The 15185-nt window shown below is 31.3% G+C and overlaps 1 protein-coding gene across 1 annotated transcript in view; it reads left to right on the top strand.

Moving 5' to 3' along the window:
• Positions 1-14979, top strand: part of LOC126768180 (uncharacterized) — a 276661-nt gene extending 261682 nt beyond the window's left edge. Inside the window, exon 13 of the transcript XR_007669215.1 lies at positions 14970-14979. The gene's annotated coding sequence lies outside the window, so the exon portion shown is untranslated. The remainder of the gene's footprint in view (positions 1-14969) is intronic.
• The last annotated feature ends 206 nt before the right edge of the window (positions 14980-15185 follow it).

The raw sequence follows: 15185 nt of genomic DNA, 5'->3' as shown, positions 1-15185 counted from the left end.
CTTTAGCGGCTCAGACTACGCACATAATCAATGTTCTACTTCAATTTGTTATTTTTAGATATTGAGCTGTTATAAGCAAATATTGTAATATAAATAACACGCTAAGCTTACTTCGCTTGTAACGAAGTTGCCTACCGCGGCCTACTCAACGCCGAAAATAATATTTCTTATGCATTTATTCAAAAGTATTTAATCATATATAAGGCTACTAGTCGCAATTATAAACAATCAAATACAAAATACTTGCTGCAGTAATGAAGTCCTTTGTATTGACTGTTATCCATTCAACTGTAGACAAAATTATCGATCTTTAAATTAGTTCAACAATGTTCTATGTCTGTTTATTATTACGAACGTGTGTCAGAAACATAACCAATGGGACCATTATACACAAACTATTACTAAATTTAACACGATTTTAGTTATCCGTTATACTTATGAGAAGTTATCAATTTCTGTATCAATATGATAGTCCTGTTAAATTCTTTTTGAGATTTTAGACTATAATTTATAGAATCGACATCGGTAATGTTCTTGCCGACTTCATCGACAAAATAAAGTTATTACATGATAAATGTACTGTCACGTTAATTTAGTGACTAGCTTGTTTAATTACAGTTCTATAACCGGGTCGTTTACTATTTTAGTTCTTATTCTAAATTTCATCAATGAGACGTTAATACCATTTATATCTGTCCTCTAGGACACTGCGCACTATCGTCGCAATAAAAAAAACAATAACATTAAAAATGTTCTTTGTTAGTAGTTTTGATAAAGGTAAGATAAATAGGTACGCCAAATATAATACTCATTTATTTTATAAGTTACAAAATCGTTGGCGTTGCCACTAGCGATAAACATTAAAGTAGTAGATACAATTTGTCGTTTAAAAATATATGTTTATTTAAGCTATAACGCTCAGAGAACTAATTGAATTTCATAGTTGAGACGAATTGAGATGGCCAGTGCTTGGAACACGAGATTTTTAACCGATGACTGCGGGTTCAAATCCAGGCAACTTCCGCTGAAAAACAGTTCTTACGCTAATTATGCGATAGTGGTAGCTAGCGTACAAGCGTAATTATTTTGGTTTTAATATGTATTGCGCTACCACGAACGCAAAAAAGTCTCCAAGCTGATTTATCTGTACATCCAAGTTGATTGCTATAATGAAAGAAATACACGATTAATTTACATTACTATGATACATTTATGCAATTGATAAAAATAATTACATTAAACTAGAAAGACAAGAGAAAACTTGCCTTTGTATGTAATTTATATGTAAATTGCATAGATTTCCATTCCTTGAATAAAAAAATCCACTAAAAAGTTCGATTTTGTACCAGTTTCAATGGTATTTTTTTTGGACCAGTAGAAGCGGAATGTAGAATTTGTTTGAAAGGAAACAAAATTGAACAAGATGGATATAGATCGTGTACTGAGATATCATCACTGGGTAGCCTGCAGCGCATAGACTGTTGGAGATATTTTTATTCAATAGGATGGACATTTACTATGATTGTATCGGGAAGGTAAAAGTATTCCCAGTATGTTTTAATTTAATTAATTTTATTAAATTTTATTTTATTTAATTTTATTTTTAATTAATTTTAATTTTATAAAATTTTAAACTTGTCTGAACTGCGAGTAAAACTAAACTCTAAATGCATTTAAGTTATTTTTATTTAAATTTGTAAAACCTTTTATCTGGTTCAAATTGTCGCCACTTACGTATTCGATTAAAAGATGTCCTGAATACGTAATGGGAGCAGAATGAGTCGAGTGCTCTTTCTCTCCATTCAGTGGGCGCATAAATTAGCGGTTGGAGTTCGCCGTAATTCCACAAAAACTCCAATCGTAGGGGAAAGTTTGGCGATTAAGCCGTGAGGCGTGGTGTGGCCAGGTCTGCTTGTGACAGTTAGTGCTGCCACTTGTTATAATCCGCTAAACTTTCGACCCTCGTCAAGGTACCCTGAATTAATGGAAACCACCTTCGTAAATTTATTACACTTATTTTTTTGATTTCTCGCTTGGTTTATCGATAGAGACATGAAAAAACGTGCGGAGTTTATGTTACTTTAATCTTTTTTTTCTTTTATAGACACAAAACGTGTAGCTTTATACATGAACTTTTTAATGATATTGAAAGCATGTGTTTGATGTAGCCAAATTCACTTTCGCTAACGACGTTGACAAAATATATTTACAGGTTCAAAGCACATTTTCGCCGTTGGCTATCACAATGTTAACATTAGAGAAACATTTAAAGTGATATAAAAATATAATATAAAATTTTACGAGAACATTTTGTGTTTATTGATATGAGACAGAGACTTCCCTGATCATATCAACAATTTCAACAACATTAATTTTATGTCAAATTTTTTTTAAGTTTTTTTTTGGTTTGAAATTTAACTAGAAACTAATTGATATATAACGTAATACAATCTATTATGTCGCGGCTTTATTGAAAATAATTTAAATAGAAGTCCTCAACCAATCTCTACGAATAAAGTGTATTTTTAATTTTTTCCGATAATAATTTTAATTGGTTCTATCTTTTTCAGACTATCAATGAATAAATAAAACCAATAATAACTTCTTATTATCAATAACAATTTATACAGGATTTATATGCCGTGTTAGGTACACTGAATAAAAAGATATAAACTGTCGGAAAAGTTACCATTGAGTTTTTCTTCTTGCTGGTTCTTCTCGATAGCTTTAAATTGAAATTAATCTTGTTAAGAGGGGTATAAAGTCAAATTGCTAATCTTTTATTTTATTTTTTATGGGTAAATCCAGTTCAAAGATAAAATTTTAATATTAACTGAATCTCTACATTGTATATTCAAGGGTTGTGTTTGGTTAAAAATAGGTAGATAGAAGAACTCACAAAATGTCCTCTACTCAATATATATTTTTTTATTATACTCGTAGGTCATTGAGACAAAAAATCCACCATTAATTTTATTTACAAATAATGTAGTGCCATTTTATATCTTGTAAAAAAAAAACACTTCCGCTTAACTTTTATAACGATGAAAAATAAAAAGGTTTTGGCACTTGTTACATTTTTTTTTCAAGAAAAACATCATGCGACATCTCCTGTCGCATGATACCCGCACTTCAAACATATAATATATATGTTTCCTAAGTCAGTCTCAGTGGCGCTATTGAGACGAGAGGCCTACGGAAAAAAATTGACAGCGCTTTGTATTAATTATATTAGAGTAAAATCAACTATAACAACTTAGAATAATTTGTAAAATATGGGCAACAACAAAATTCATTTACTTATATTTCTCAATTCAAAATGACGAATTACCATAAAATGTTTCCTATCTCATATTTAAGCCCTCTTGAGTGATATTTTTTCTTATTTCCTTCCACATTACTCACGTGAAAGATACTCCTGTTCAAAGAGTTCATTATCGATTAAAGTACAGTCAATCTGTGTAATAATTTTATTACGGTCTCACACGATAAAATCATATTAATGAATATTAAATTTATAATAAGGACGAAATATAACTTGTAACTATAAAATCTAATAATATAAGCGGGAACGAAATGTAAATGTTAAATTTTTCGCTGTCCGCTTTGTTTGAAATGTCCCTAAGGTTTTAAAATGAAGCGTTGTATAGTTGCCTACTTTTAAAAGCAATAACGTTGGATAAGATTTAGCTTAGGGTGGACTGTGTTGTTAAATTATTTTTCGGGTTCTTATACTATATGTATTTAACGTATTATTTTTAAATATGTAGATTGAAATAAAAATCTATTAGATACGCGATATATCTAATCTAATCTGTTATTTCCAATCCTATAAAAGTCAATGTCAGGCAAGGCAAGGCAAGGCACAGGCAAATTTATAATACATATTTATTTGAAATGAAGATGTGACCTTTGTTTTGGTGTTTCGTTGAACTATGTGTTTTCTTTAATGTGCTTAATTTGAGTCTAAACTCATGTTGTGCACGGCGGTGAATTGAAACATTGTGTTGGAAGGAATTCTGTCACATGTGTATCTAAAAAGTCGCATTAGAGCAGTGTGGTGGGTTATGCTCAAATACATATCGAGATAAGAGGAGACCGTTGCCTTCTAATGGAATATTTACTGGTTGCTACTTAATACTTCGTATTGTTACTTAATATCATCGTATACTCTGTGAAGCTAGTACTAAGTATACTATAACTAGGACTAAGTGTGTAAGATTGGGTGGTACTCGTAGGTACCACCCAATCTTCACATATTCTACCGCCAAGCAGCAATACTTCGTATTGTAATAGTATCCCGGTTTAATGGGTGAGTAAGACATCTTCTAAAGATATTTATGGAATGGTTAATTATTTCCTACAATGTCCAATGTCTCACCACCAGGTGTCCCATTTGCGTGTCTGCCTATCATCTATATTGAACTTTATACAAGGTATATATTTTTTCTTTTAAAAATATAAGCAAATATATATGGTTTTTTTCTTTTTTTAACTTTACCTGGGGGAAGAGGCATCCGGTATTATAAGCAGTAGGTACTAATTGTACTTTTATTTTATTAAATTATCTGCTAATTTTCTAAGAAAGTTCCATTTTATACAGTCTAAAAGTATTGTATGATAATAATTATTGAATAATTGCTTGATTTTATACATCTGTTTAAGCAATCATTAAATTATATCAAAAATGCAACCAAAAAAATTTGTCGCTTTTCTTGACTTAACTATTAGTTTTTTAGAACAAAATATTCATTTTATGAAATATAAGGTGTTGTTTCTTTATTTGAAATCTTAATTTTCAAGGAGAAATTTTGCTTATTTATTTACCTTAATCTAGATTTCTTTGACAACGCTTCGTTTCCGAAGCGTCGCTGCGCCCGTGTTATGTAATTATGTAAGCGCATACAACGCTCATCTTAATAGAATTAATTTGCATCCTCTTTTATGTAAACCTTCTTAACAAGTTTGCATACAATTTGGCGATTTAAATTTTTAATTTCCATCAGTTTTTCCTTAGAATATGGTAAAATAAATAAACCTCTTATCAAAAAAACTGTTAGTTAAATCAGTTTATAAGCTTTATGATACTTAATTTTTTTTATCAATGTTTTATTTACGAAATTATTATTTAATGAGCCGTCACAAAATATATTTAAATTAAGTAAGCAAACCTTGAAACGAATTCCACAAATTCTATGCCAAATACCTGACGTAAATGCCGAAATCAAATACTTGGAGCTGTTTGCGATCAGAATTTTGCAATATTAATTATCATTTACTAAGATCGCTTTGAAATTTGAAATTTGATGACGAACTTGGTACGTAGAATGGTTTACCTTAGACAGTACTGTAAAGTTTAAACTTATTTCACTATATTTAACCGTAATATATAATTATAAGTTAAAAATATTTTACTAACTTTAAATTAATGTCTGGCATGATTAATTTTGAGCTCTGTATATAAGACTTTTAAAATTAATAATAAGAACATTTTACGATAATATTATATAATATTCCAGTAACTGAAACATTAATCTTATCCACTAAATACGGATGTATGGCATGTACGATTCAGATATAATCAGCGAGCTAGCTCGGCAAACAGGTACTATAATCACATGTTCGATCGAATCACAATAGAATCGGATATAAGAAGTCGGTATTCCCAAAGACGATAACATGGCAGGAAAAACGGTTTCAAGCGAGAGCAATAAAGACAGGCAACAATTTATTTATATGATGCTTCGGGGAGAAGTTATCCGCAGATCCGGGAGGAATGGGGTAAAATCAAGTTGATGCGTACCGGGCCGGGCGAAGAATATCATGTTTTCACACACAGCGCAATCACTGTCCATTCTGTGGAGACCTATTCATATCGCTTAGTTTATTGCTTCTATTAAATATTTACCGTATCAGAAAATCGTTAACAATCCACTGCAGCTTCGGCTTAATTATATATAAAATTTAACATTTTTAAATTATGGAATACATATTTGTATTCTACTTCAAAAGTTATAAATATTATTAATTTAAAATGACTCAGCAATTAAAAATATCCGTTAACTTGGTATAAATAATAAATATACGTGATACTGAATCGTGTGTGTAACTAAATAAAAGATTAGGCCTAAACGTGACGTGTATGCACTGATATAATCCGATATTTGATGAAAGATGAACAAAACTCACACACACACACGAGTCGATGAAACGCACCACAGTGGAGATTAAACAGTCAAACTGGAAATTCCGCAAGCTTTACCACCGTGGATAGATATCAACATCTGTCAGCGTTAACATTCGGATTTGCGGGGATCGGATGGATATTAAACCAGCTGCATTCCGTAGAACTACCAACGGGCCAACCAAAACAACCGCTGAAAATGAAACAGCAATCGAGATTGCTTTTAAAATCTTTATAAAAAGTTTTGGCATGTGAAATCAATGTTTGTGTCGTGTATTTTAAATGCCTTGCCTTTTTGTTTTATAACGTTAATTTTTTTTAGGTTTATGTCATCAAATAATCTATGTACATATTAAATATAAGTAGCGCATTGACTTCAGAAAAGTGTACTTTACACATCTGGTTGGTTTAAATCTGAAAAATAGACAAAAAATATCATTATTCGTTGTGTTTGATTTGCTTATAAACTCAAAATAGTACGTGAAAATAAATTAATGATTAAAAGATACATAATAATAAAGCAAAATAAAATAATTGGTAAGGCTATTTTCCTATAGTGCTAACTTTCTTTTACTATTTAAAAAATAAATTAATTCACAAGGAAAATACGTTTCAATTAAGATAGTTTCGTGAATAAAAACAGTAACGTCGCGGTGAGAATAGTCCGGGCATGAAATTAAGCATGTTTTAGAGGGAGCAACTAGCGTGGGCATAGAGCGGAAGACAGGAGGCAAATAGGAACCATTTGAGCTGGGAGTATCGGCTAGCGCTCGCACGCTGCGTCACACGAGACTGATTGAAATAACCACTCAATCCCATGTACCTCCATAGGTATTTATACCGGACATAAATTGTCCTGCCATACGCTACATCTGATACGGTCTCGTAACGAGTTGTGTTGCGAGTTAACAAGTTTCACGGTGAAAAAGTTAAAACCTTTAAAAATAAAAAATAATAAAACCATTTCATAATATTGCATTAATATTAGGTGACTGTTACGAAATGTGAAAGCTATCATACTCTCCACTTGTTAGTAATATTAAACTTTTGTTTTCATTTAGGATGAAAATTGTAAGCCTCATTATATATGCTACCGAAATGAAATTACAATAATTCATCTCATATTTTTGATGAGGTTTTGCCAAACGGATATTCATAAGCCTTGAGAACGGCAGTGTCACGGAACGAGCTGTAATCATCTCTTTAGAAAATTTTAGTTCCTTTTCCCAGCACAAATACATTTACAGGCTGATACTTTTAAGACGTTATGTGTGTGCGTCATCATATCATGTATATGGTCAATTTGAGATAAAACTAATTACGAGATAAGACGGGCATTCCATTTATTGGAGTCGATTTCCCATGTGGAAATATACAATTACCTTTCCTCGCTAAAGCGGAAACTTCATTAACCTAACGCGAAAAATATGGTACTAATTATTGGAATATAATCAAATTAACGATTGACTGACTTTATTACAGGAAATAACATTAAAACTTAATCATTTTTAACATATATTGAAACAAAGCAACGTTATAAAGTTGAAGTTGAAACTATTTTTTTTCTTTAATTATGTAAACGCTTAGTGTAAATGTATAGTTCAAAAGCTCAATTAAAAATATTAATATTTTTATAAGATGGACAGCATCCGTTTGGAACTTGTCAATGTTATATCTATATATAATAATAATAATGTCCTCCAGACCGATTTTGGCCACAGCGGACAATCTCAAGAGAGATTAGTCAACTACGTAGGAGATATTATAGTACACAAGTGTGTGTGCAAACACAGGTGCACTCTCTATTTCCTAACTCTCATAATCCGATGGGATGGCAATCCGACACAACCGGAAAGAGTTCGGGCGCAGGACCAACGGCTTTACGTGCTTTCTGAAGGACGGGAGTGTACACACCTCCAACTTCCAGACTTCAGGCTGCTACTGAGAATTTTCTAATATATCTATATTAATATTATAAAGCTTGTAAAGTTTCATAGATTGTAAATATATACTCACGCGATAATCTTAGAAACTACTTCGATTTCACAATAATCTTATGCGTTAGATAGCTTGTTTATAGAGTAGGGTTAGAAGTTATAAAACTTCACGCTATAACCGAAAGTAAGGGACCTCTATCTGTTAAACTGCACTAAAGTAGCTTAGGAGATGTACTGCGTTCAGTCGTCATTATGCGCAAATAGTAATGAACAATTAGTTAAAAAAAAAATTAAAACGTTTCATTTAAGTTTTGAATAACAACCACGTTTTTTATATCAATTTAATGTGATTTTTAAGTAAAAAAAACTTATTAACTATATGCTTCCGCCACTCCCTTCTCGTTAAAATTATTTCTCCCGTAAAATTTGTTACTATATGCTCTTGTTTCTCAAAGTCAATATTGCTCGTCCGCTGTCGTATATTATAAAAGAATGGACTCGTATTCGTTTCTATAATAAGATTTCACAGATATATTTAACCATATTAATAGTTATTATTAACTATATTAATAGGCTATATTCAAATCTCATGTCAAATAGGAATTATCAACGCCTTTTCTCAATAAAATATTATTATATATAGATGAGTTTAATAGCATGGAATGTTTAGACATTGAGTGACTACTGAGTTTCTTTTAAGGTATATTCCTGAAACAGAAGGATTCAAAAGTACTTTTACGAGACTCCTTTAATAAAGAATATTTTGGTGTATTCAGGCTATTATTTTGTCAATTACGATCAATTCAATAGTTTTCATTCGCATTTATAATAAAAGTCTGACCAATAGAATATGATTTCGTAAAGCTTCATAGAGTTCGTCGTTTATTGTGTAAAGGTAGTAATAGGGTTACTTTAACGTCAAGCGGTAGTCCAGTCATATTAGAGGACCACTTTATTTTGCCGGTCTCGAAAATTTATCTAAGCTTTTTATATTTATGTAATAAAATTACTTTAAAATATAATAAATAAAGTTTTATTCTTTATTATTTTAATATATATTAATTATAAAGCTGAAGGTTTCGTTATGTTCGTTTCGCATCTCAGAAACTACTAGTAAGAATTAAATAAATATTTTTAGTAATAATCTGCTTAATAAGAACGACTATAGACTATTTCATTTGACGTTACGACTTTAAGGTCTGGTGCGACGACCGCGCGGTTCGTTGATTCAGAGCAATTTAAATGTTACCAAGTCGAGTAATATACATTTAAATAATAAAGCTGGAGAGTCCGTATGGTTGGTCGCGCTAATCTCAGAAACTACCAGTCCGAATTAAAAAATTTTTTTAAGATATAGGCCGTACTCTTGGAATAAATTTAAAATAAATTAAATGCGGAGCTATATGGCAAACTAAATGCATATATATGCATAATAAATAATCCTATAAAGCAGACCACGGAAAAAAAATTAGGACTTTGTAGTAATTTTTATATTATAGTTAAAAAAAAAAACTACACCATATACTTCAGAATAACTTGTAAAATATGTAAATTTAAATACAATTACTAGCAGTCGTTGTAGATTCAAGAGTCATAGAAATGAGATACCGTGAGAGGGCCTGTAAGAGACGCGCGGGGAAATTTGAAAATTTGCTAGCTTTAGACTCTTAACAACGCTTAAATGACTATATAGGTTCTTAAAAAGTTGACACAGACATGTCAATAATATATTTATATATTTTTTTTTATAGAATACCCTGCCACCTGATGGTAAGTGGTCACCAAACGCCCTTAGACATTGGCATTGTAAGAAATGTCAACCATCGCTCACATAGCCAATGCACCACCAACCTTGGGAACTAAGTTTTTTTGTCCCTTGTGCCTGTAATTACACTGGCTTACTCTTTTTTTTTTTTTTTTTATATCGCCGGGAGGGCAAATGACTCTACTCCACCTGATGGTAAGTGGTAGTAGAGTCCAAACGCGACGACGGCCAGTACAGACGGGAAAAACGTTCTGCACTAGCCGCCTTCGCCTTGCCGGCCCGCAAGATGCCTCTTCACGCCTCGTTTGAAGGAACCCGGGTTGTAAGAGGAGGGGAATACGTGAGCTGGTAAGGAATTCCATTTTTTGGAAGTGCGACAAAGAAAGGAGTTGCCAAATTTCTTTGTTCGCGATGGAATTGATGTCACAGTTAGGCGGTGACATCGAGAACCAGCCCGCGTGGACTTAAGAAGGAAGGGGGAAGCAGGAATCTCACTCACCCTTCAAACCGGAACACAACGATATCAAGTATTGCTGTTTTGCGGTAGAATATCTGATGAGTGGGTGGTACCTACCCAGACGAGCTTGCACAAAGCTTTAACACCAGTACATCGTTGAATAGGACATATAATATTTTTCTTTATTATTTAAAGATTATAAAAAAAATAATCAAAATTTCATTTTCGCCGAGCAAAGCGGCAAGATATAAATAGTAGATACTATATAATATACTACTACTAGGAGATACTTTATAATATACTATTTAATAATGTTTGCTTTAGGAACGTAAAAAAATCCTATAAATACAATATGAGTTTATCCAGACAAACATTAAAAAATAGCACTGTAATTCGAAGTTTGCTGTCAGGTGAGTCGGACACGCAAGCCGAAACTGCGCGCCGCGGGTCCCTCGGGAGTTGCGACTACGCGGTCACGTATAAATTACTCTAAGGGGACTGCCCGCTCTTTGTTTTCCCAGCAAACTTACTTTTTCTAAGGTTGAAATCCTGACTTGAATTACGAGGTCCGCAGCTCTGAACTCTTTAATAGAGAAACCTTACCGCTGAGACAATTCTTAAACAAACAACGAATTGAACTTGATAACTGGATATATAAATGCACAGACTATATTTGTTTTTAATCAAAAAATTTTAAACTTTACAGAACTTGCATCAAATATAATTATGTAAATAACATTTTTTTACAATTTCTTTACTTTTTATTTATATATTTGAAATATAATTATAATACATGAGTGGGAACATTTGATTTATATCAATAGTGACTAAATAAATATAGCCGTACATTAAATTAAATTCTAAAATGACATCGTATATTTGGCGTTAGCAGAATTTGAAAAGATATTTCATTCTAAATAAGGAATCACTGGGCCAATGGGTTAGAACACATAAACGATAAAAAAAATCATTTGTTTATTATTTCATAATAAGTAAGGTATTTCAGGATAATAATTTTTCTAAGCATCCTCATTTATCCACCAATCCGCATTCAAACATAATGGTGAAATAAACTCCAAACCTCCCTAAGAAAACAGTTTTAGCCCAGCAGTGAGGCAGTAATGAATTATAACTGTATTAACCTCATTAAAAACGAAATTAAAAGTAGAGTAATTACGTTTATTTGAAAAAGTTAGTATTTCTATGTTTTATTGCCATTACTTTTATATCGTTTCTAATTAGCTAATCCAAATGCCAAATAAAAAAAAAGTTACAATTTTCACTCAGAATATAACACTTCAAATTAATCACATGAGTTGATTTCTAGATCACGGCAAGAGTAAACCAAAATTCGATTCATCAATTTAAAAACGATACGATGCGAGTAGAAATATTGGGTGCTACATAATTTTAACCTACTTGCAATGTAGGTTAGGCCTTATATCTTAATTATATTATCAAGACAGCTTTATTAAGACGTTGGGGGGTCTAATAAAGGTGGTTATGAGTAGGTGCACATTCATCAGAGCAGTTAATTTGTGAGCAGATAAGTCACAACATCATCGCTCATCTTGTAAGTTTCTGAACGCAAGTCGGTAACACATGGCGTTCCGTAACATCTGTAAACCGACGTCGATCAATTTAAATTAAACGACTAATGGAATCATAGGAACTAATTCAGAATTTTATTGTAATTTTTATATTAAAGTCAACGTGTAGCTGGTTGTTATTTATTTGTATCAAAATTTTTTATAATTGTATTATACTAGCTAGCCGTTTCTCACGGGTAGGTTACATAAGATGTTTATATCGTAATACACTATATTCAACTCTAACGATTTATACTATAATATAACTCTCTTTGTTTTCGCGGCAGTCGGCATGATTTTTTTCCAATAATCCGTACATTATGAAAATTTGGTAGTTTTTAATTTATCGCGTTCATACGGACATACAGGTGCGGGATAGGTTTTTGTTTTTCAATATGTAGTGATAATAAAATTTAAAAATAATTGGATATCAATAACAGCGATAAAACAGAAAATGTATGTTCTTCAAAATGTTGGACAGCGTTGCTCACGTTATTATGTATCCCAATGGTATTATAAATAGGAATAGGCGGAGAGAAAATTGTCTGGTTTGTATTCTGTTATCTATCTGTCTGTCTTTGTTATTTAATTAAGCTGACAACAATAATAAACATTTCAGTTTCCACTAAAAATATACAGACCTTGGACTGAGCGTTGAATAATAATGGTGAATCGCGTGTGGTATCAAAAAAAAAAGAAACAGTGAAAAATGCGAAATTGGTACCATCGTAAACATTACAAAGCTTTACGACGTTAGCTATCCTCGTCCGACCTTTACCTTTCGAGAAATAAAAGCTAAAGCAAACGGATTACTAGCAACCTTGATAAATGCAATAAGCATATATTTTTAAAATTTACTAAGCATTAAATATACTAAATCTTACAATATGTATAAATTTGTTCTCTTTACTAATATTATAAAGCAGAAGAGTCGTTTGTTTGTTGTCGAGTGTTTAGTTATTATTATTATTGGGAATAGGTAGGTATAGACATCACTCCCACGAAAAGGGAACAGTTATATTTAACGCGGTTGAAACCTCATGGAGCGGCTAGTCTACAAATTAAGATTCTGTTACGGTAAAATAAATATAGTTTACAATGATTTAGATAGATTTAATGCGATAAGCGTAAATACTATATAATTCCATAATATTACAAAAGAAAATCGACTAACTTCAGTCTACGCCGTACTTCATAATCGCAAACAATGAAGCCAACAACAAAATGAAGATTAGCCCCGCGGCTTCACAAACTTTGATGTTTACAGTCGGCTAGGTCGGCAACGGGGAAAGGTCAAATATTTATTGACATGTTTACATAGAAATAATACAGTCGTTTAAGTTAAATATTACATTTAAAAATTAAAAAGATCTATGAAATAATATGCAATTATAATATAAATAGTATGCAATTATAATATTTGTATCTACATTACAAATTCGAATTTAAATAATCTCAATACAAATTTGTTAATATACCAAGTTTTCATTCCTCTTTCTAAAAAGATTTAAAAGGTAAAGTGTTTCATTAACTTAGTCGTTAGCTTCTTATATAATCAATCTATTCAACCGTAACAAATACCCGGTAATGAAGTTTTTTTATTAATTAACGTTTAAAACATTTGTTCGGAATTTACGTCTCGTACAAAATAAAAAAGTATTGAAGTTGTGCTACAGTCCTCATTAATTTTAACTAACATGTTCCGACACGGCCTTCGAGCCCTAACATAAATTTTAACATAACTTGGACAAACAAGTTGAAGTTGAAATAAGTACTGCCCTTAGAATGTGTCCCCAGTGATATGCTCATTTGTACTTGCTATAAATTACGAAACGAACAATAAGAATAAATTTTCCGTTTTCAAGACATATCAAGTTTTAAACAAAAGAAACAACTACTTCTATATTTTTTCTATTCTATGGCTATTATATTTTTATAAATCGAGCATCATTCTCTTCAGGGGTGATTAAATATTTAGTGTTCTACCATATATTCGAAGGTACAGTTAAAATGTCTCAATATGTAAATCAATTTTATTTGTTGTTATTTATCATCTGACATGTTTAAGTTTCAATCTAGGTTGTATGTTATTCTGTTATTTGGAATTTACACATGTTTTTCATTTTTTTAATTAACTTTTAGCGATCATAATGCTCAAAATAATTTCACATATTGTTATATGGTTCCTAAAAGTGCCCAAGCACTATTAACGCAAATAAACTCGTTTCGCGAAGGCGATCTTCATCAGCGCAGCTTCGTTTAAAGTTTTAATCGCTTTCGAGCCGTGATAAACAAATTTTAATTAAGTTTTAATATCACCGCATAATTGCTGAGGCGAAAGACTATCACAATATCTTTGTTTATGAATATTTCACTTTGTCGCGTTTGCAATTCCATTCGCTAGAATTAAGAAACCCTTTGCTGGGAATTGAAAATTATTAAATTCTTGATTTTTTTAAATGTTACCTTCATATTTATATTTTTTCATTAATGAATTATAAATATATAATTTTTTAATTATAAATTTGTAAGTCTGAAAAATAACATAAACATTACTAATAAATCTTATATTTTAACCAATAATAAGTAAATTAATAAAGTTTGGACCCATTTTAGATCAGCAAAAATTCGTCAACTTTGCACGTATCATTAAGTTATTTTTATTGATAATTTTTATTGAGGCAGAAATTACTTAAATATATGAAACATGAACTATTCAGAGGCCTAGAAAAAGCATCCTTGTGTTGGTTGACAAGAAGAATCGGGATAATACTTCCATTTTTCATTCTCAAGCAGCGTGAAGCGTAGAATGCTCCGTTATTCTGAACGAACTGTACCTCAGGGCATGAATTTAATCTCAGATTTCGGAGTGTCAGACTCATAAGAAATGTCACTTGGATATATTTCTGTTCTTTTTGATTACACGAGTATGACGTCATGTCTTTTATTTTATGGGCTCACGGGATTTATTATTTGCTCCTTTTTGTTTTGAATCTTAATAAATTTTGTAAGAATATTATTTTACAAAATTCGAAAGATTATGCCAATCATATGAATCTGAATAAATAATGAATTAATTGAATTTAAGGTTTGCTTACTTAATCGAAACGGTATAAAATACGTTTTATGTAGCTTGATTAAATCGAACAAATATAATATTTGTTATAATGGATGCAAAACGCTCAATTAAAACTGATTTCAGGAATGAGTAAGTAATACGCAGTGGTTTTTTGTAATAAATTCATTTAATTTA

The sequence above is a fragment of the Nymphalis io genome, chromosome 4 (genome assembly GCF_905147045.1).
Source record: "Nymphalis io chromosome 4, ilAglIoxx1.1, whole genome shotgun sequence".
In the NCBI taxonomy this organism is placed as follows: domain Eukaryota; kingdom Metazoa; phylum Arthropoda; class Insecta; order Lepidoptera; family Nymphalidae; genus Nymphalis; species Nymphalis io.
The sequence above is the reverse complement of the archived record's forward strand: the minus strand, read 5'-3'. Positions and strand labels throughout refer to the sequence as shown.